This window comes from Idiotropiscis lumnitzeri, chromosome 22 (genome assembly GCF_059441095.1).
Source record: "Idiotropiscis lumnitzeri isolate Australia: NSW breed Sydney's pygmy pipehorse chromosome 22, RoL_Ilum_1.0, whole genome shotgun sequence".
NCBI classification, from domain to species: Eukaryota; Metazoa; Chordata; class Actinopteri; order Syngnathiformes; family Syngnathidae; genus Idiotropiscis; species Idiotropiscis lumnitzeri.
This window is the reverse complement of record NC_142412.1, coordinates 2,271,253-2,295,505: the sequence shown is the minus strand read 5'-3', so window position 1 is coordinate 2,295,505 and position 24,253 is coordinate 2,271,253.

Genomic DNA, 24,253 nt, shown 5'->3' with positions numbered 1-24,253 from the left:
TTATTTATTTATTTATTTAATTTTGTTTTATTTTACATATTTTTCTATCAAGATTGAGAACAAAGTCATCGGTGATCGGAGACATTCTACCCAGTTTTGCAGGCCAAGACTTAGAGGTTGTTTTGTTACTCGGCCCATTAGTGTCATTCCCAGGATTCCTGAAGGAAATTTCATCAGGACTAATAATTCTCCTTTTGTCAGAGTACCTGAGATTTTTAAATCTTCCTGCACGCGCTCTCTGTTGTCAGTGGTTAGACACTACTAAAAAGCAGTTGTATCAACATGAGCGGGAGTGACACAAAGACCCCGTTGTCTTTATGCTGACAGATACCATCTGTCCTTCCAGTATATTAAAAAACACATTGGAAAGAGAAGGTCCGGTGGAATGATTAAACCACCGAGGATGCTTGGCAACCTATTATGATGGATGGATTCGATGTTTAAAAAGGATGCCACATGCTGGGTTACAGCCTTGATTTATTTAGTTTTTGATGCACAATAGTATCATTGATAATTATTCATTTGAATTACATATTTAAAACAATTTTATGATAATGTTCCAATATTTAAGAGGCACGCAATTCAACTAAAGAATAACCCAAAAACATTTTTGTACCAAGTCTGGGGGATAACTTTTGCTACCTGTATATCTGAAAACTTTGAGGAAATTTGGAAAAGACGTTTAGTAGACTATCAACTCATAACATGCTCAATTAAAAATAAATAAATAAATAAATATATCTCCTGAGCGTGCACTTTGCTGCTTGTTCAACACTCAACCAGAGCTGCTTTTTTTAACATGTTGGACAATGGGGAAGAATCCCCTTCCTTAACAGGAAGGCATTTTGTCCATTGCGGCGAAGGAAATCTTAAGTGAAAACTTTAAAATGTGGATGTCCAAACTATGGCCCACGGGCCATTTGTGGCCCGCCGTCCATTTTTAAGCGCCCGTGGCTTAAATTGTCTATTAAAAATGACATTTCCCATTTTAATATTTAACTGTCACTGTCAATTTTCAAATAACAAAAATGTGTACGGGCGGTTCCAAGCGGCCCCTAAGTTTAACCGAATGGAAGCTCCGCAGGAGGAGGGCATGCTGGTGCCGTTTTTATATTTCTCTGCATGTTTCGTCTGGTAGTGCCGACTCAAATTGTAGTCCTTCAACACGGCGATCTGCTCCCCGTTTTGTCAACGAAGGCCTGCTGCCCAGGCTTCAGGATGTCTTTTTACACTATATAAAGGTGGAATTTACATTGGAAACAATAGACTTATCTCGTGTCACGGGTTTGGGACATCAAGAGTGGGATGGCACGCTTTCGCTTATCATGAGCTTGCCATTAAGTGATCGTATTATTTTAGACACAAATAATTATGTGTAAAAAACCCTATTAAATAAAAATACATACATAATATATAAATGAATTATCTGTTGCTGTTCTGTAGCTGGAGATTTATGTCCTCTCCACATCTAACTTGTTTGCAAGTGCAGTGAATGAATCATGCAAATAGCACCACAGGGCATTTAAATGAGTGCAGAGACAATTGGACCCAGGTGGCTGCCTACTTCGTGGTAGCTCTTTGGTGACTTTCCGTCTAACCGCTCCAGCGCCCCGTCGTGCCGCTCGTGGAAATTTACATTGGAAACGTTTGGTTTAGCTGTTGATTTCCCTGCCTCACATTACCCCACAAAGCAACTATTCAAGAGTATCAATTAGACATATGAGGCAAGGATCAAAAGATTCATTTGGGGGGTTTTCCCAATACAATACAGGCTGATCTCTGTGTAAACGAGGCGGAAAAACAAGGCTGCTCAGTTAATCCTGAATGGTCACCAGTTACATCTTAGTCATCATCCGAATCCACCGATCCATGTAGTACTCCATCCACATCATCCACGACACTGAGCCATGCCTCTTGTCTGCCCCTTACTAAGAAGATTTTGTGAATTTAAAGGAGACAAAGCATATATTCCTCAGCTATGATATTTACGTGTCAGAGGAATGCTGGTGTTAAAAATATTTTGAGCGTGCGCCGAAGAAGAGCGTGGGCGAAGAGGAGAGTGGACGAAGAAGAGCACGTTCCCCCGGACACGATCGAAATTTTTCACATTTGAGGATATTCAGGCCCTGAAGACGGCTGCCAACTTATTTTTTATACGCTTATTACTCTTATTTCGACAAAGTATGGTAAAAATCATGAAAAGTCTCCTTAAACACAGACTGACACCTGCTATCTTAAGCCGATCTTGACACGATGGAAACAAGTGCAGTACCTCTCGGATATCTTCGCAGACCTTGGCGGCAAACCAGTTCAGAGTGAAGTCAGCTGGGATAAGGTCAATGCTGCATGCTCATGAGCAAGAAGAGGTGTGAGAAGAGACTCTGTGAGGAATGTGTGTGATAGTGTGTGTTTTGTTGTCTGATTTTACGTGTTAAATTCTATCAGACTGCGTATAACCCGCTCTGGGATGACACCTGATGAGGGCTTGTTTACATAAGCCATAGTAAACAGCCATCACGACAGTACAACATTCCATTTCACCTCATTCTGCCATGCAGGAGTTACAACTCAAAAAAACATTTTACCATGTCATTTTTCGTGTGTCCCAAAGCTCGGGACACTGGGAAACTGCATTTATTAAGGCTTCCATCAAATTAAACAGCCTGGAAGTAACATGTTGCTTTTTATAGATGCTTCAGAGTTTTGTAAATCGTTTAATTATTAGTGGTTAAGTGCCCCTTTAAGAGACCAAACACTTCTTGACACGAACAGCACAATAATTGTAAAGCGCTTTCACATAGCAAATGTGTACAGTGCGAGCTGAAAATGCATTTTCAGCACTAAAAAATCGTCATACTTTTTGACTGACACTTAATTTCCTCCAGGTGACAGGACACGCGTTGACCTCCGCGTGCGTGCGTGCGCATCCTGGCACCTGGTAATGCTCTCTTGAATGTGTTTGCTTTGTTCTTGCATGATCTTCTGGGGGATCCACGATGCAGCAGCGCTGTTTGGTTCAGTTCAATAAATAAGATTTCCAGACGGGGCCTAGTTATTGTGGGCAGTCGTGCCCAAGTCCGGTCCTCAAGATCACTTCCAATGTAAATTTCTTCCTTTATATAGTGCGAATATGAGCACCTTCCCCGGGCACAGGCGGTGCCAAGCGGCCCACCCACGCCTCCTGGGGAGACTGCGACCTGAACGCAGTCCTTTAATCCTCTCCACACTATACCCCAGTTTCTTGGATTAAAACCGCAAAGTTCGTGTTTAGAACATCTTCCTGCTACAGTTTGATCATGCATTCCCGGAGAGGATTCAAATAGCACACCCGCCTCCGTGCTCTGCTCACCCTTGGGCCCTTCAGAAATTACGTCAAATAAATTACCTATTTTGTCAGCCGCTGATACAGGTAAACAACCCATATAGATTTCAGGGGCAGAGCATGATTTACAGCTCACCAACTTCGACTAGAGTGACATTGGGGGCAGGGGTGGGCAAATAGCCAGAGTGCAAAGAACATCCCGCACCTCGCGTCCGGGAGAAGGCCGTCCTCTTCGGCCTGACTAAATTTACATTGGAAACGTTTGACATTTTGCCCGTCAACCTGCCAGGACATTCTTAATGTTGATTTGAAATGTGTGTTTTTGCGTGTAATCTCCAGACATTTTCTTTTAGCATCAACACTTTTGGGCCCGAGCAGCGACCGCGGCGAGGTCCCTATTGTTTTTTTATCTTGTGACCCGTCTTTATCAGCTGATGTTCCATGAGGGCGTGGACTTTCCAGGCTTCAGGATGCCTTTCTACACTATATAATCGCTGTCTTCGGAATCTCCCACTCATTCCCATGCCACAGTTGAGACAAAAAAAAAAACTATCATGGAACTTGGGCTCCTTTTCCTCGCTTATCCGCTTCTCTGTACACACGATCCACGCTCACCGCCCCCCCCCCGAAAGGGCCTTCTGCTGTTCTAAAACATGGCTGGGATGTATGGAAAACTGTTATAAAACTATCAGTGTCTCGTATTCTGATGGCCCTGGGTGCACACTTTGTGCATGCAAGGTTCGTAGTAATCACTGTGATTTTTGCATTTGTGCTTTTGCTTTACGTTATGTGCTACTGTGAAGCCCACAGTAGTGCTGCTCGGCAGCTAACAGCGGTGACAAATGGAAGCGGCGCGGTCCACCTCCGCTCGCACTCCAAAGGCGCGAGACGCAATACTTGTGGATCATATACTCCACTGCCTCCCGCTGCACCTAGCCAGGACCCCCCCCCCCCTTCACTCTCAAGCCCCCCAGTCAGGCCCCTCCAGACATCCCTGGCATTGTTCCGCTGCAGTTGTTCTTCCATCCGCATCCTGTAGGACAGCCATCAAGGTCCTGATGATCAAAGAGGTCCCTTCCGCTAATGAACTTAAAGCAATCCCGCGCCCCGCTAAGCGCAGTGTGAAAAAGGATTACTTTCTCCATTATCCATTCGCCCGGACGTACGTGGCGAACGTGCTCTTCTTCGTCCACTCGCCTCTTCGCGGCGTCAGGCCAAAACCTCCTATGTCAGAATTTGTTCAGTTCTTTTATATAGTGTAAAAAGACATCCTGAAGCCTGGGCAGTCATTAAGTCCCCCAAAAGTCCAAAAACCCAAAAAGTGACAATATAGTAATTTACAAAAATAAAGGGTGTCTATCTATATATATTTACAAAACCACTGAATGGAGTTCAACGGGCGGTGCCAAGCGGCCCCGAAGTTTAACCGAATGGAAGCTCCGGAGCATCATGGGTAATTAGACTAATGATGGTGTCTGGAACGGGGCCCACTCGCTTGGGAGGGTGCAGCCTATGTTTGTGTGCCCTGTGAAATAACTATGGGGCTGCCGTCGCAGCCGTTGCAAGACACCGGACCTGCAGCCCCGCTTATAGAATACCTCAAATTTAAGAACAAATGGGAAATAGATGCTGAAGCAACTTTAGCTGACTACACGTGTTTTTGACACAAATAGAGCCATTGTGCATCCAGCCCCAAAAACACAACACGCGCTCGCCGAAACTTGGCAGTCTCATCGGGCATGGCGAAAAATTTGATATTTTAACGTCTAATATGAACAGGAAATGGATGCTCCGGGGGAGGAGGGCGGGCGTGTGTCACAGTTAAGCCAAATTGGAGCACCTCTTCTGCCCGGGCACGAGCGGAGCGCGAGGCTGTCAGTTATGCACTATTAGAATATTTGATAAATATTTGCTGTTCTGACTTATGTGCATAGTCTTGTATTTGCCAAAATAATCCCCCTGGTTCATTTTAATGCAAGGCGCCATGTTAGAACTGGATATGACACACATGAGCTCATCGGGGGGGGGGTGGTTGGGGGACCTGGGGAGTGGGAAATCATCAGTTTGAAGATTTTCAAAAAGTTACAAAAAAAAAAAAGTTTCAATGATCAACATAACATGGAACAGAAGGTCTGTCATTTTCGTTTGAAGTGAACATTTTGGGGGTGGATTCGTGGGATGCGGGGGTGTTGGAAACGTCGGCGTCCTTCACTTGTGTTCTGAAGCAGTAAGTGCTTCTTGTTGCGGTGATTATGGTGACCCCATATACTACATTTGGTCACAGTTTTTCAATGCAATGTCTTGATCCAACAACATATGTTGATGCTAAAACAGTTACACAAAAGCTCGTTTTCTCTGCTTTTTGGTGTCGTGTCGTCATCAAACTTGACGAAGGTGTTGTTGCCGTATGAGAGGTGTAGAGCTGTATTGAGAGGGACCCAAACTCAAGTTGTAGATTTGTGTGTTAGGAATAAATCCACTCGTGTGTGAAAATGCCCGATTGTGATTTTTATTCAGTCATCACCTCCACAATTCCTACGTCTTTATTTGGGACTTAACCAGATGGTTTAGAAATGTGTGTACAAAATGAAGCATGTTGGGATGAGTAAACTCCAGAACTACACAGGGGAAAAAACGAGCGAAAGGGAACCAAGTCGAGATTCGACTGATGGGACTACTTTTGGTGGAAAGCTGTGTTGTCTTGTGTCCTCCACAAGCCGTCTCCCGCGGGCGCCGCCCGGGCCCGCGGGATGATAGTTTGCGGCCCCCGCTGAAACATTGTATCCGACCGTGGAAGGCTGTTGGCGGGCACGGCGCGGCTCATAGCCGGCCCTCGGGCACGGAGTCATTGTCAAACAATGCATTAGATAGCGATAGAATGCGCAAAGAAGCCGTATCACATCTGTCAACCAAGTCTTTGTAGCGGCATAACGTTACATTACTTTCGATTAATACTCACTGTACAAAAAGTGCTTCGACCGCAGATGTCAAACTCAAGGCCCGGGGGCCAGATCCGGTTTGCGAGACAATAATATGCCTAATGATAAATAAAAAGAAAATTCCAACAATTTAATTGGAAATTTAAAAACTGACACTAACAAATGTGTTGTCAACCAGCATGTGCCGTGCCCGGGGAAGGTGCTCCTCGAACTCTAAATAACAAAAAAAGTGAGAAACTTCAGTCAAAAATTTCAAGTAGTAATTCAGTAACAAAGGTCGAGTAACTGCAGTACCAAACGTTTGCGTCATTGGAAACGTTTGGTTTACAAAGCGGTCTAAGGCGTTGCGTTCAGGTCGCAGTCTCCCCAGGAGGCGTGGGTTGAAACCCACCTCAGACAGTGCCCATTGAAAGCAGTCTCCCCAGGAGGCGTGGGTTCGAATCCCACCTCAGACAGAGCGTAGCTCACTTTGAGCAATATCAGAGTTCATTATTTTTTTTCAATTAATGCCAGAATAATAAAAAATATTTAATTTTGAAAAGTGACCAACTTCTCTCCGTCACATCCATCTAAAATGCTGCCACAAAAAATGGAAAACGTCGAAAATGTATATCGTTTTCAAAAACCTGATGACGAGACGTGAAAAAAATATTCTTTAATAAAATGTTCAAAATGTGTTTTTTTTTTTTTTTTTTAAATCAAGTCAGTGAAAATTTGTAATCCAGATTACGGTGTGAATATTTAAGTACGTGAAAATTAAAATAAAAACAAATTTTTGGGAGGATAACAACATGTTCTCTCTGAACAAATGCATCCTTGGCGCTGTTATTCTGGTCGCACTCACAGGCCGAAATTGGGTAAGCTCATCCTTATTGAGGTTTCATTCGGTTGTAAAAGAGCAGTGACGCTGCCTCAACAACCTTTTGTCTTTTGTTGGAGGCCAAATTATTGAGTCTCTTTGGATTGGACAACTTGGTCTTTTCCACCTTGGCACGTCCTCTATGGCCTCTTTCAAACCATCTGCCTTCCTTGTCAAAATTATGAACTATAAAATGCTGAAAATGTGCCTCAAAAGGAAATACTGTACATTTTAAATTCAATTTCTAGTAGTTTCTCCCCCAACAGATGAAGAAGGAACAAACCCTGAAGGCTGGAAAGTCATAAATTTGATTGTCCAGTATTTCCTTCATGAGATATTGCAACACTTAGAGCACACAAGACAAAGCTAAATTTATATGTACTCAAGTCGGTCCACGCACAACACGCCGTTCCTTTCCGGACGGCGTACCAGCAGGTCAAAGTCAAAGTAATTAAATAAATACAAAAAAAAACAAATTATTATTAAAACTTCTTGTTTTATTCCCCAGCCATTATTTTTGTATTTATTCATTTGAGTTTTTGGGTAGTTTTTCTCCCCGTATATATATATATATTTTTCCTGCCGAATTCAAATTCCACAAACGCAATATTTCTCAGAATACCATGTTTAGACTAGTTGGGGAGCAGACCTTATTTTAAAGGAAATTATTGGCTTGACTTCCCCTTTAACATTCATTATGGTGCAAATTGACTGAGCAGAAAGACTGAAGACGCGTTGCTGGTTTTTTCCTTTCCCGTGCGTGTGCACGACTGCCACCATGTGGCAGTAAAGCAATGTTTCACTGTAAGTGTCATCATTTTTTTTTTTCAGTTTAGCGCAACATTAACTAGTAATGGGGCTGTCACATACCAATCATCGCCTGTCTGTGATGAAGTCACCGACCACGACGGCCTTCTCCATGCCCTCAATCAGGAGAACCGAGCCGTGAAATACCCCAAAGTCTTTGGCAAGCTTCCATTAGCTGCACAATGTAACGCTTCTCTATTGCAGAGAAGGAATGCCGCCAACGTCTGCACTTCCTGAGAGTCCTCAGGAAATTCAACCTGGATTTTATCAACTGTAAAATCACAACTGTGTAATTTGTTTTTCTGGCAAGAGTTACTCCAACAAAAGTCTTAACAATACCAAGACTCGAACTTGCTGCAGCAGTTGTCGCAGAGGCAGATGGTATCGATATGGATAGCTGATAATCAACTTGAATATTCACGTCTTGTGTAATATATTATAAAGTAACCTTACTAAATTATATAGGATTAGGAGGGCATGCTCGCGTCACAGTAAGCCGAAGAGGAGCACCTTCCCCGGGCACGGGCGGTTCCAAGCGGCCCCTAAGTTTAACCGAATGGAAGCTCCGGAGGAGGAGGGCATGCTCGCGTCACAGTAAGCCGAAGAGGAGCACCTTCCCCGGGGTCTTAAAGAGCCGCTCATAAAATTCAATCAATAACGGTCTGTGGCATTTGATCCAACATTGCCTGTGCGGACTCATGGTCCGGTGGTGCGCGTCCTGCGTCCACCCCAAGTCCATGTTGCGGCGGAGCACGTTCCGCGTCTGCTGGCGCTGTTGGCACACACACCCATATACATGATCAAGAGGAGGGCGGGCGTGTGTCACACTTGGCCCGAATAGGAGCACCTTCCCCGGGCACAGGCCGTGCCAAGCGGCCCCTAAGTTTGCCCTTATGGAAGCTCCGGAGGAGGAGTGCATAAGTGTTGCAATATCTCATGAAGGAAATACTGGACAATCAAATTAATGACTTTCCAGGCTTCAGGAGTGACAGCCAAAGGTCAGAGTTGGAATGTCACGCCTGGTTTCCTGAAAATTGAGAGACATTTCATGGGAAGATCAAAACAGGAACTCAAAATTAAGCCATTGGGAACTGAGATCTAGTTGCAATATCCACAATGATGGAAAAATGGAGGGATTCTGTCAAGGATGAGAACCAGAAATTCATGAAATATGACATTACAACAGCCGTTTGAATTTAATGAAGCATCTCGAAGCCCATTCGTGTGTGAAGTATTTCCCTGCAGGGCTTGGCTGCTTTATGGGGCTTCATTTTGCCATCACTAGTTTTAGATAGTTTTAATTTTTGAAAGAGCATTTTTGTTTTAGTATTAAGGTAGGCCAGAAATGGAATGAAATGTAGAGATTGATGTGGCACTTCAAAATAAAAGTAGCCTGAAATTCGCTTATTTCACGGTCATCACCACTGAGTTAAAAAAAAAATAGCTGGAGCTATCGTGATAGCAGACCAGTTTTGTGGGACACGAGACTACCCCAGCTGTCCATAAAAAGTGGTCCCACACTGATCCCAAGGGAGTCACTCCTGCCACCCATGATGGGCTATTTTGGCCCATCATGTGTCCTATTCCATCCCATTCTGTACCATATTATATCCCATAATTCAAAAACAAGCAACGGAGAAGTGGCGAATTTAATACAAATTTTAATCTCTCAAGGTCAAACACAATGAGTGTAATCCTGTGTTAAACAGGGCCAAAGTGTGGGGGCAAGATCAGTGGATTTAGGAAAAATAAAGCCATGGCATGAGAGGAGCCTTACTGACTAGCCTATAAAAAGTCTTTAGTCCTCGGAGATTATCAGTCGTTGCTTGAGCATAGCAACATTTTTGGGAAATACTGGACAATCAAATTAATGACTTTCCAGGCTTCACTGCAATCGGCTGGCGGGGTCCCCGTGGCGCCCGAAACTCCGAGGAGTTCATTCATCTTAATTGATGCACTGCGTGGTGGCGGCAGCAAAATGAGCTCAGATGTCTGCAGAAATGTTTCCTGCTCATTTCAAGAGAGATGCGATTTTTGTGAGGGAGTCTCTATTTGTTTTGTTTTGGCTGCAAAATCAACAGAACATCTTCAACATGTAAAATTTAATATTTTTCTTGAAAAGGATATGTTCTATGCAGTCAGCCTACTCGAAACGCGACACTCTAATTAATATTACGTTTGTGTGATACTGGCCCGCGGGCCAAATTTGGCCCGCAGTTTAATTATTATAATTTTACATTGTATATGAGAATAGTAAAATTACCAGTAGTCATTTCCATTACCTGTCAATGTAAATTAGAATGTAACTTACTACAGTGAACCCTCGGTTATCGCGGTTAATGGGGACCGAGACCACCCGCGAAAACTGAAAATCCGCGAAGTAGCCCTTCCTGGTCCATGATGTGGTTTTCCCTTTTGCAGTGGTCAGTGATTTTGAAGCCGCTTTGTACATACTTGGTGAGTTTTTTCATCATTCAAATGCGGCAGGTTGTTAATACTCTTTGGGGTGTGTCAAATTCATAAGAAATTCATTTTTAAAACTTTTATGTAAGATTTTGGAGAATTATTGTGTACTGCCCAAAGAAACTGTGTGAGGGTTCACTGTATTTTTTTCATTATCGAATTTTATTTTTTTCTATTCAAGTTTTGAGTTCATTTTCGTTTACTAAAATAACCTTGGGAGAGTTCAGTCAGTGTCAGCCACGTCGTCCTCAACTTGTGTTAGACATTTTACACATGAGTGTAAATGCATATATATTTATTATATATATTGTATTTTTTTTTAAGCATTTTTGAAGGTGCGCCAACTTGAAATGGTTTACAATATGAAATCTAAAACAGCTGCCAGGTGGCTGATGCCGCCGCCGCTGCTATGTAGTTTGTCGCAGTAGTGAAGCTGTAGGGCTCAGGGAAGTCACAGAAAACCAAGATTATGCAGACAGCGAGGAATGTGTGCTCTTGGGCGAGATTGATGCAGTGAAGTCAAAGCCCTGGGTTGAAAAACGTCGCCACCGATCGTGTCCGGGGGAACGTGCTCTTCTTCGTCCACTCTCCTCTTCGCCCACGCTCTTAGCTACGATTTATGTCCAGATATATTAGAAAACTTGTCCAACCAGCACAGGTCTATCTAACTGTAATTTTAACATCTCAAGACACGACAGGATGACCACATGATACGCATACCTCCTTTTCAGAGTCTGTCAAACCTTGAGAAGGCTGCTTCGATGTTCTGGTGGCATCAACCTCAGCCGATTCAGTCATTGTCGGGACAGTACACAAAAGCAAAGAAATATACATTATCTAAAAAGAAATAAATAAAATAATTTATGCATAAGAATGACATTTTAAACATGCAAAAAAGGGCAAAAGTCGGACTTTCAAAAATTCATGAAGCCCAAGGAGTTTCAAACCTGCTAAAGGTCAACTTCCCTTTATTGTCATTGTACTCAAGTGTGCACAGATCCAGAGGGACAAGGTAGAACACATTCCCTCTCATATATATATATATATTGTATTTTTTTTTTTGAAGGGGATTATTTTCTATTTCCACGCCTTTTGCCAAAACGTCACAAAATTCGGCAGAGAGTAAGTGAGTCTTTTCTGACTAATTTTCATGAGCGCAGAAGAACCCTCAAACTAAGAAACTAAAGTCAGTAAAAAAAAAAAGAGTTTTTGAATGATGTTTGTTTTTTTTAATGAAAAATTTTGCTGCGAGGTCCCTATTGTTTTTCTAGAAATTGTTATTAGGGCCCAAGCTGCGACGGCTGCCTTCTCCTGTAAAAAAAAAAAAAAAACTGTTTTGTTTTGGGTGGTCACAACTAAAAAAAAAATAGATGAAAACATTTGACCTATTCAAATAGTTACTAAGTTTTATTAATAAGTAATTTACAAATGTTACTCCTTTACAACTAGTATCGTTACTTTTTCAAAAACAATTGCCCAGTAGTCATGTAGCATTGCTTTAAGCTTGGTGACAAAATGGTATATTTAACTAGGTTGGATCCTCTCTTCATCTTCCACAAACACTGCCAGCTCACTGTCTCGGCTCCCCAGCATGCTGCGATCATTGATGTTGGCTGATCCTGGGATCAAATTGGAGTGTATGAGCACTTACTGACCGCCGGCAAGAAAAAACTTGGAGGTGAGGCAAAGATTGAGATGTTATCTTATTTTTGTTTTTAAAGAGGACGGCCTTCCCCCGGACGCGAGGTGGGCCGAGTGGCCCCTAAGTTCAACCGCAGGCTGATGGGGTGACATGGAGGATGGCCCACGATTGTGCTGAAAAGTCCGATTGTACGTGGCCCCCAAGTTCAACCGCGTGGAGGCTCCGGACAATATCATTTTACATTCTCCCACTCAGATGGCTTCAATTCCTCAGCCTTCACATGCAATTTACGCTCACCAATATTGACAAAGTTGGTATAAGGGCCTATCTTGAATGGTTCTAAAAAGAAAAAGACTGCCCACCTTATGTCTTTTTACACTATATAAAGGTGGAAATTTACATTGGAAACATGATGTTTTTGTTAAGAACTATATCCCAATAAACTTGAATGTAGGACTTTAAAATGCGTTTTTCTGAAAAAACAAGTACGGTCCATTTCATTTTTCGTATGAATGTGAATTTAACCTTACACTGACTATTAAAAAGTACAATATAAAACAATACTTATTGACTTACTCATTATAAAACATTTGTCGAATCCGAAAATCTAAGGCGTGGCACGGAGTTTCAACCATGCTGAGGAGATGTTGGAGGAGGCCCAAAAGAAACTGATGAACCTGCTGAACAGAGACTGCGACCTGAACGCAACGCCTTAGACCGCTCCGCCATCCTGGCAACTGGTAATGCTCTCTTGACTGTGTTTGCTTTGTTCTTGCTTGGTAGTTTCAATGGGCACTGTCTGAGGTGGGATTCAAACCCACGCCTCCTGGGGAGACTGCGACCTGAACGCAACGCCTTAGACCGCTCCGCCATCCTGGCACCTGGTAATGCTTTCTTGAATGTGTTTGCTTTGTTCTTGCTTGGTACTTTCAATGGGCTAAAAACGGGTCCGCCGGCAGCGGGACCAATTCGCGGCCTCCTGAGGTCAAGTAGTGCTTTTCCTCCAGAGAGGCTGGAGTGATGTGGCAGCCCAGGACCACAGAGGCTCTGCCAGATGCTGAGATCATTACCACCATGCTGGAGTCTTTAGGTATTAACATTTTTTACTATTTGTGACTCATATTAGTAAACATATTCTGTCACATTCACTTCAAAACACATTTAGTGACACGGCTTTTTGAGAGTTTGTAATTTGCCTTCTTGGGGGAAGCCGCAGCAGGGACGTGAGTGCACATGACATCAATTTGGCTAAACGCAATGACATCATGGCGCATGTCCGGCAGGTCGGAACAATTTTTTGGGGAAGAATCCACGTATTTTGACATTATATAATTCCAAATACTACACTCTATGTCAGATATATAGATGAAATATGTTCTTCTATTTGAAAATAATATGTAAGCATCAATGTCCAACCAAGTTTGTTCTAAATATAACAACGCACCCCCCCACCGGGGAGGGCTGATTGTGAAACCATATTGATAGCAAGTCATCTCAGGATTTACACACCTGCTCCTCCATTTGTTGCTAAATTTCCACCTTTATATAGTGTAGAAAGGCATCCTGCTTGGTTCTTTCAATGGGCTCTGTCTGAGGTGGGATTCGAACCCACACCTCCTGGGGAGACTGCGACCTGAACTATTTCTATGATGCTACTGACGATACAAGCTTCTTTAGTGGATTATGGTGAAGATTGGAGCGGTCTAAGGCGTTGCGTTCAGGTCGCCTTCCTGTGTAGAGTACTGCTTTGCCGGGAGTTACACTTCTTTTCTGCATAGCTTGGTAGAACAATATAAATAAAACAACGGATGACCCTGCCCTCTAGAAGGCGAAGCTATGTGATGTGTTTAAAAGCTCAACTTATTTCAAGAAAACGAATGGCTGCAGCAAAACGAAGTTTGGTGAGTTTTTGTGCATGTTTCGGGCGTACTTTATCATTGTTAAAGACGAACGCGACCATACAGAGAGTGCGGCGTGTAACCGTGCTCATGTGTTTGACCTTGCAGAAAATTTTGCATTTTCTTCAGTCACAAAATAATTATTAAATAGATTATGAAAAATAAGTTGGTAGATGTCTTCAGGGCTGAAGTATCCTCAAATGTGTACAAAAAAAATTCATTGTCTGCTGGCGCATATATATATATATATATATATATATATGAAAAAACACCCACATTTATTTTGTTTCCCTGAAGAACACGGCAAGCACATTGTCTCTTCTTCCTCTGTAATGGGGCTCTCCCACTGGGGAGGCAGTGTGACTGGAGCGTTTTCTACCTTACCAAAATGGTATTGTTTACATTTGGCGCAAGGCATTATGGGATGCGCGTCACCCACGTCCGGAGCGCTTCTGTGTTTTTACTTTTTTTATAGGATGATTTGATTGAGAGTTTAGTTGATTGGAATGGCACAAACAACACACATCAGGCAAATACGCTAAGCTTTGCCTGTCTCCGACTCTTGTTGCGATGATAAAATTGTTCGCCGTAAACTCTCCTTTTTATTAACGGGCCACAGTTAAACATTTTAAAACAAAAAGGCCAGGCGAGTCGCTGAAAACAACATGAAGCACATCGCAAGTGTTAGCGAAAGGAGCTATCAATTCATCTCTAGAAAAAAAAATAGACCAAAGAAATAGTTATTGACAAAATAGTAGTGAACGTGAAGTGGAGTGAATTTCAGCAGGTCTCCTCTTTTCCAGGCAACCAAAGAGGGTGCATATTCTGGCGGCTCACGCATTGTGATTATAATAAATATCTTTGTATCACCACCTTTTTTCCCGTGAGCTGGAGGATCATAACATTCACAGGGCACACCGGACGGCGTACCAGCAGGTAAAAGTCGAAGTATTTAAATAAATACAAAAAGAAGTAATTGAATAAATACAAAAATAATGGCTGGGGAATAAAAAAAATAAGTTTTAATAATAATTTGTTTTTTTTTTGTTATAACATGAATTTCACTCTCTCTCTCTTTACCCATATATTTCCCTTTTGCAGTGGTCAGTGATTGCTGATTTGTAATGTTCATGTTGTGCAAAAGTGCCGATACACATTTGCTATGTGAGGCATTATCTCATAAGGGAAATACTGGACAATTAGCTTTGTAGTGCAAAGTAATATTAATTGGGCATTCCTTTACATTTTACTACCCCCCCCCCTTTTTTTTATGGTGCCCTATGGAGGCCACACAGTCCTGAGCATCTCTCTATATTGCGTAATGGGCTTGCCACCTCTTGACAACAGTAACTTCCTGCAAAGCAAGACCGGCAACAATGACAGAAACTGGGTGTAATGTGCAAATAGTGGAGTGCTGATTGTGTTTAAGATACCAGTATCAGAATCAGAATCAGAATGCCCTTTATTGTCATTGTACACAGTGTGCAACAAGATCTGTTCTTTTGTGATGTTTCTTTTCTTTAAGTAGCGCTGTGATCAGAAACAACAGTAATAACTTGATTTACATGTTTTGTCTGCGACCTTCATCGACGCACGAGCCGAGTGATCCACCGCTAAGAGTTGTTCGTTTGTGGATTTGTTTTGGGGGTTGAGGCCATAGATCGGAGCTTCCATTCGGTTAAACTTAGGGGCCGCTTGGAACCGCCCGTGCCCGGGGAAGGTGCTCCTCTACGGCTTAACTGCCACGCACGCCGGCCGGAGCTCTGGTACGGTCCGAACCGCGCGCGAGCTGAAAATGCATTTACAGCACTAAAAAACCAAACTTTTATAACAGCTAAACCAAACGTTTCCAATGTAAATTTCCACATAGCCGGCCCTCGGGCACGGAGCTCCGGGTGAATTTTACAAATTTCTTCTAAGTCCCCTTTCCAGCGGGGAACTTTGAAACATTGTATCCGACCGTGGAAGGCTGTTGGCGGGCACGGCGCGGCTCATAGCCGGCCCTCGGGCACGGGCGGTGCCAAGCGGCCCCTAAGTTTAACCGAATGGAAGCTCCGGAGGAGGAGGGCATGCTCGCGTCACAGTAAGCCGAAGAGGAGCACCTTCCCCGGGCACCAATGCTTTGGAATGCACTAAAGTTATTCAAACATTAAAAGTAATTCAAATTAAAGAAAAATATTTTTAAAAAAGTGAGTTGTTAGAGTTTTGATTATGAATTAATTGAATCTAATCTCATGGTTATGTATTTAGTGTACTTTAGTTTTATAGGTAAATATCTGTGTATTGGCTAATAAGCAAAGTAAGCTAGCATGTTAGCCTGACCGTGTTCTGCTGTTCATGATAACTAATTGACATTTTGACTTCACTGGATTAACAGGCGTGGGTTCGAATCCCACCTCAGACAGAGCCCATTGAAAGTACCAAGCAAGAACAAAGGAAACACAGTCAAGAAAGCATTACCAGTTGCCAGGATGGCGGAGCGGTCTAAGGCGTTGCGTTCAGGTCGCAGTCTCCCCAGGAGGCGTGGGTTCAAATCCCACCTCAGACAGTGCCCATTGAAAGTACCAAGCAAGAACAAAGCAAACACAGTCAAGAGAGCATTACCAGTTGCCAGGATGGCGGAGCGGTCTAAGGCGTTGCGTTCAGGTCGCAGTCTCCCCAGGAGGCGTGGGTTCAAATCCCACCTCAGACAGTGCCCATTGAAAGTACCAAGCAAGAACAAAGCAAACACAGTCAAGAGAGCATTACCAGTTGCCAGGATGGCGGAGCGGTCTAAGGCGTTGCGTTCAGGTCGCAGTCTCCCCAGGAGGCGTGGGTTCGAATCCCACCTCAGACAGTGCCCACCACCGCGCCCCGCTCTGGCCGCGGCAGCATCCGACGACCCGTCGCCACTGCTCGCCTTGGCCCCGGCGGCGCTCTCTCTGCTGGGGTTATATGGTACTGCACCAATCCCATTCATCTCTATGTGGAAGATGTCTCCTAATGGCCGAGACACTCAGAAGCAACATCATCTCTGCCTTTTGTTCACACACAAATAAACAAAATAAATGTCTTATGATTGTGTATATTTCCATCAGATATGTTTTGTTTCCAAATTGCAATATTATATTTTTATTCTTATAATTTTCATTTAATATGAATACTTTTTGTCATAATTGTATTTTTTTTTCAAACATTTTTACATAAATTTAAAAAAATCTTCCAACTTGTTTGTTTTTACATTTAGTATTTTTGTACATTCCCTTATTCATACACTAAAGATGTGCCCACGGCACAAAGGAATAAAAAGTATTTTCTTGCTTTCAACTCGTAGGAGCCACTCAACATTTTTTATGTTTTTGTTGAATCGCCCGTTGTGTCTCCCAGCTGTCTGTTGTACAAGCACGTGGCCATGGATGCATTCGGCTCGGTTTCGGGGTCACAGGGAAGCCTCTATGGCAGGATGAAATTCCAGTAAACGATTAACTAAAAAAAATGGTGGGAGGAATAGTCACAATCATGACTGTGGATTATTTCTAGACGCTGTACGCAAGGATGGAGTTCTGATACGAATGATCGCATTGCAGTAACTACGACTGGATACCCAAGCTTGCCGGGGCCTTTTTTTTTTTTTTTACTTTGTGGATTATTGAGTCACCATAATATGTTTGAACTGCTGCCTAAAAAAACACACATGCGGATAACTTTCAAAGTTTGTCTTTAAGAAGACACACACAAATGCATGCGCGCCACGCATACCGAGAGGAGCCTGGATATACAGTTATGCGTAGTGTATGTCTTTACTATGTTACAATCTAAGAACCTACCAGCCACTACAGTTCTCTCATTGGGAGACTTAAGCTTTCGTCAGGCTGTCGACTGCTGCATTGCCCTCCCCGCAGGGGAAGACTTTTGGTTTTGGGCCTGCGGAATTAAGTGCAAGTATTAGAGGTGCTATATTAATCTAGTAATCAATTATTAACGACTACGTAAATAAATATATAAATAAAGTAAGAAAGAAAGAAAAAAAGAACGAAAGAAAAAGAGACAAGCACAGGCAGCAAAGATCACAAACATGACCAGATAGTAGGGCTATACAAAAAGCAAAAAAATATCAAGATTGCGATAACGACCTATGAAATATTGTATCGCAAAGACATGCAATATTTTTCTTATGAAATGGCTATTATCTGAATTTGACCAGTCAGATGCAAACATAATGAGCATCGCCAACCAATGGACATTTTTGTAGGGGAATTGCAGTTAATTAGCAAGGAACACATGGTCTGCTTCTTTCATTCGATAAGAAAAATGTCATTATATTAGGTACATGTTAAATATTGCAATTTCAATATTGCTATAGGCAAAATCCATATCTTTCATACATTGCGCTAAGCTGTGAATGGTCATGTGTGTGTCGGGGTGTGTGTGCGTGTGTGTGTGGATGTGGATGTGTTTGGCTTGGCAGGCCGCCAACAGAATCGGACAGAAGCCAATTTCTTCCTGCTGTAGCCGACACGCGCCACAGCATGCTGAGATTGTGTGTGCGTGGCAGAGAGAGTGGGCAGTGAGGAGGTAAAGTTTAAGTACAATCCGACAGGAGAGAGTAAACACTGATAAATCCCAGCTGTGCGTGGGGGTGTGCGTGTGTGTGCGTGTGTGCAATCTCGGGGGTCAACGTTTGATTTTTAAAATGGACAAATCAATTTATATACACCACTTCAATTTAATAAAACAATTATTTTTTTTATCATACACAATAATTCCAACAAATTAATCATATTATTTAAAGTAAATCTTCAAATGTATTGTGGAAGTAAATTTGGTATTTTTTAAAATTATTAATAAATTGACCAATTATTTAACAAAAACGAAACTTCCCAGGCTTCAGGATGCCTTTTTACAATCTATAAATGTGGAAATTTACATTGGAAACGTTTGGTTTAGCTGTTAATGAAGTTTCGTTTTTTTAGTGCTGAAAGACATTTTAGTTCCCGTGGGTATGTTTTGATTCCATGCATGCGAGTGAGAGTTGGGCGAACTTGAGTAAAAATAGTAACATATCCCACAATCTCACGCGTTTCATCGTGGCTGTCGGCTGCTTTGCCTTCTCGTTGCAAACACCGGTTTCTTGTTAAAGTACAGGATCCAAGATGGCCCATTTTTCACGAAAAAGCGTAATTTATATTTTTTTGAACGGGAAACTGGCATTAGTTATCATTTTCTTTTTTTATTCATTCACTTTGGAGAAATTAGAAAATAAGTCAGACCCTTTTCCTCTCGCTCGCTTGTTTTTTTTGTTGTTTTTTTTAGCTTCTTCTAAACACAGGAAGTGGCCAATTGGATCGCTGCATGTGTGGGGGCAGGGGCAAAAGGGTCCATGTGTTATTTAGGTTTCAGTGTCCAGTTCGAGTTTGTCATTGTCCAATTGCAGAACTGTTCATCACGGAAAATAATTGTATCCTGTTCAATTTGGCTCTCAAGCTATGTGAGGCATTATCTCATAAGGGAAATACTGGACCATCAAATTAATGACTGCCCAGGCTTCAGGATGTCTTTTTACACTATATAAAGGTGGAAATTTACATTGGAAACGTTTGGTTTAGCTGTTATAAAAGTTTGGTTTTTTAGTGCTGTAAATGCATTTTCAGCTCGCGCTGCACACATTGAGGTCAAAGCTAAGACTTGAACCCCAACCCTCCGAATATATATATATATATATAAATATATATATATATATATGGGCAAATGAGAAAAATTGACTCGGAACGCGTCAGACGCGCCACTGTTTGTGTATGAAGAGACAACTTTGCCCACCGCAGACCGCAGGCCTTCATCCCGCCAACCATACATGGGCCCGCGTTCACCCTGTCCCACAGCAGTCCAAACCACTCTGCAGGCCACCCCCACCTTGGGGGGCACCCGCACTCCCAACCCACCTTGTTGTCCTATCCCCCATCTGGTCCTCTTGTCACAGCCGCGCCTGTGGCCCACCTCTTGGCCTCCCCTGGTGCCTCGCGTCCCGTCCTTCAGCCCGCTTACAGCCTCTCTCACCCGGCAGGCATCGTGCATCAGGTCACAGTGGGCATCAACCCGCGGCTTTTGCCCTCTCCCACATTGCATCCCCAAGGCCAATTCAAGCCCCTCTTCCCCCCGCATTCCTACATTGCCTCGCCGGCCTACGCCAGTTTCCCCCTCAGCCCCACCAAAATAAACCAGTACCCCTACATCTGAGCATGGGTACCCAGGTACTCTTCTCACTACCCGAGGGCTAAGCGTACGGGGCAAATTCTGTCTTAAACCACAAGCAACATGGTTTTTCAGCTCTAGTTTTTAATTAATTTTTTTAAATCAATGGTGATGACAGTGAAATATGTCTTGTCTGGTATCATGATTCCCATTGTGTTTTATGCTTCAGCTCCCTTCAAGAGACTTACATGGAGGTGTGGCTGCTGATGCTGATGTCCACGTCGTCCTCCAGCGCGTACACCGAGTGCCAGGTCAGCCAGGGCAAGGCCTTCTATGCAGGACAAACATAACCAAAAATGAAGAAATCATGATCATATATATATATATGTATACTAATATATATATATATATATATATATATGGCTGAACTTCCACCCTGTCTTGAAAGTGAGGCTATTCACGTGTTAGGCTGCAATGATAACCATGGCATTACGAAAAAAGGCACACCAACCTTTTCTGTTTCCAGGGCCGCTAAACTACTGAAATGACACCTTTGCCAGTGTTTTTATGGGCAATAACGCTGACCACGGTTAGAACTTCAATAATGCCCCCATTCCTCGTAAGTATAGTGGACAATATCTCCGCCTGTCGCGCGCAAGGCCGGGGTTCAAATGATCCATGCCTTCGTGCTATACCCCTTTAATTGGCTCTATTAATATCAGTTAAAGTTTTAATAGCTATTTATTAAAACTTGAACTTCTTGTCTAAGGCCTAATATGAAAGGCATTAGTTATCTCAAGGGCAGAGCGCTATAAAAAGCCTCAAATATAAATACTTAATGCTCGACCCCTTCATCAAAGATTTCGCCAAGACTTGCTGAAGATAGTCCAAAAATCTAATATTAGGTTGAATTCAAACATTTAAGGCAGTCACAATCCATATTTGTGTCATACTCATCTCTTGTCTCTCAGTAAATAATCAATACAATGAGCAAACGATTGCCATTATCCATCCCTCCATTATCCAAGCCGCTTTTCTGTTGAGTCGAAAGCAAAAGAATAAAAATCTGTTTTCAAACAGGTTTTAAAATGTTTTTCTCCGTGCAACTCAACAAGGTCGCCCAAAAAAATAATAACAATTAAAAGATAATAAAGCAAAGCTAATGCAGTTTTTGGTCCAATACATGTATGTACAAAATAAACCCGGATAACTCACTTCCTGTTCATATTAGACGTTAAAATATCAAATGTTTCGCCATGCCCGATGAGACTGCCAAGTTTGGTGAATTTTTGTGCTTGCTTTCTGTTAGTTCTTGTCCACAGAGCACGGAACGTGGAAATATCAGCAGCGAGAGTGGAAATTTACATTGGAAACGTTTGGTTTAGCTGTTATAAAAGTTTGTGGTGACTAGCCTGGGTTAGTGGTTTGTCATTGGGGCTTCAAGAGGGGCATTCGGTTTAGACCTGGTTTTAGGATTTTTAACAATGGATAAAGTTGCAAGCTAGGGTTCCAAGACTAGTGTTTGAAATTCAAGTCCTTTGGTTGATTTAAAAAGTGTCAATTTTGAAATATCTTTGTTTGATAGATTTCAAAAGCACACTCTTCGGCCTGACTTTCACGGACGCCGGCCTGTCTCCACTGCTTTTGAAATGTGAGCAGGAATTGCAATTTGTTTGTGTGCATGCAGCTCCTCCACATTTTCTCTGTTGTATTTGTGTAGTCAGGTGTTGGCTTCAAGTTTTTGTTCAGTGGTTCAATTTGTGTAGCTGCGCATCCCTTGTTTTCCCATTCTATGATTCAAATCTCGATGTTAAATCTTTAGATTGAGTCAGTAAAAAATGTGTGGTGACATTTTTATTTCCCAGTGCTTTAACGTTGTCTCGCATCTTGCTTTATGTTTGTATGAAACTTAACCTCATCACTACCGTGACGTAGTAAAGGCCTACAAATACTACACAATTTTGCTTTATCATCACAGTACGGCTTATATTTATAGACGGAATTTGTTATTTATCGACATATGTTTGAAAAATCATGGGGGGGAAAAAAACTGAAAAAATCCAAAATAATGAGAAAAAAAGGAAAAACATCCACGAATATTCAAACCTTCTGATCTGCGAATATGCAGTGGTCGACGTTAGTTTTAAGTTGTAATATCACCAATCACCACCTGATGGCAGACATGTCTGAGTTGCGCTTACACTTGGTCTTTTACTACAATGCGAGTAGACCTAATTAATTTTTTGGGTGAATTTGGAATGCAGGACTAACATAGTATTTTGCACGTATTCCCCACGTGTTTTCCCTGAAGGTTTACATTATCTTTTCTTTTTCAACCAGCGTGGTTGCTTAGTTCTTGAGGAATAGTTGCAAATTTCACCGTTTGTCCACTTTCGTCATTTCCCTTTCTTGTCCAGTGCGCTGATTTGCTAGCAGACAGCCAATCACAGTGATCGCACTTGCCAACAAAAATCCGCCACTTGGACTGGAAGTTTTAATGGTAACACTTTATTAGAAGTTTGTTCATAACACTGTAATAACACATGTCATGACACGTGAATAAATCCTTATGACAGATGTCATTAAGTGTCATTCGGTAAATTATGTCACTTTTGATGCAAAGTTGACATTGACCAATGTATCAAAAGTGACAATTTACCAAATGACAATTAATGTCATCATTTTTACATCAAATGTGAAAATTTACCGAATGACACTTGATGACATCTGTCATAAGGTTCATTCATGTTCATGACAGGTGTCAAATAAAATGTTACCGTTTTAATTAATAGCCTGAAAAACGCTGCTCTTTCTCTCCTTTTAGTATCCTTTTGCGACTACTCAAACCACGTGCGGTCGAGTCGCCCCAGCGGACGTCCAGGTGAGCGCCGCCACTGCAAAGAATATGACACCACGGCTGGACAAATAATATACAGAAACACACTTACGCACCACTGAGTGAGTGTAGACGCCAAATAGGGGTCAAAATGTATGTGTGTATGACCTTTGTTGAGCACACTTTCTTCCACTTCCGTTTTATATAATCAGTCAGAGCGCCACACGTTATGCAAATATACTAATCACTGGGAGGAATCAAAGATCCTACTGTTAGAGACCATTGTTGTGCTTTCAAATAGCTTCAAGGTGTGACCACTCTCTATGCTGCTGCTACTTTCCTCGTTCCTACAATCAAAATGAAAACCATGCTCACGTATTTGGTGTTTGGAAGGAGAACTGTAGAATCTACATTGTCATGTACTGTAAAAGTAATCATATACTGAATAAAGAAAATTTATGTTGATGGTATATTTTCAGAAAAGCAACGACATTTATATTTATATATTTGTCACTAAGCATTCCCCAACAAACGATAATGATCCTTATAATTATAACAGTAAATGTAACATTTGTTTAATTGAAGGAGAGACAGAACAATACTTCTGCTTATTCTAACAGCAAAAGGGAGCATGTTCACTCTGAACTTCATTTGACCTGTGTAGTGTATTTTCACAAGGCTTAACATGTTGAACTTATTTTATGGCCATGACGATATTGTTGCTTTAGAAATACCAAGCCTTGTGTTGGACCTCCCGTCAAATCATTGCGTTGAATAGCTTGACCAATCACGGCCAAGGCCAAGAGAGACCCAAGAGAATAACCATCAGCTTGAGAGCGTCTGCTAAATTGCCAACGTAGCCATTGTCTCACGAGGTGGGCCGAGCCCATTGAAATGAATGGGGGAATTTTCTACGTTTTTGCCTTTTTTTTCCCCCGAATATTTTTTAGACCCGCGAAGCACTGAACCGAGTCATTTGTACCAGTGACGCACGACAACGCTTTTTTTTTTTGGCCATCTTAAGCTGGTTAATATCTTGGCGGAGTGAACGGACAGCTTTTAATGAATCTGTCAAATATCAATAATAATATAACTTTGATTGGGATCGACCCCACTAAGGGTGGGGTCAACAGGGGGGGTTGCAATCAAATTAATGGCTGCCCAGGCTTCAGGATGTCATTGTCTGCTGGCGCTGTACACTTTTTCTAAGTGTTGCAATATCTCATGAAGGAAATACTGGACAATCAAATTAATGACTTTCCAGGCTTCAGGATGCCTTTCTACACTATATAAAGGTGGAAATTTACATTTGAAACGTT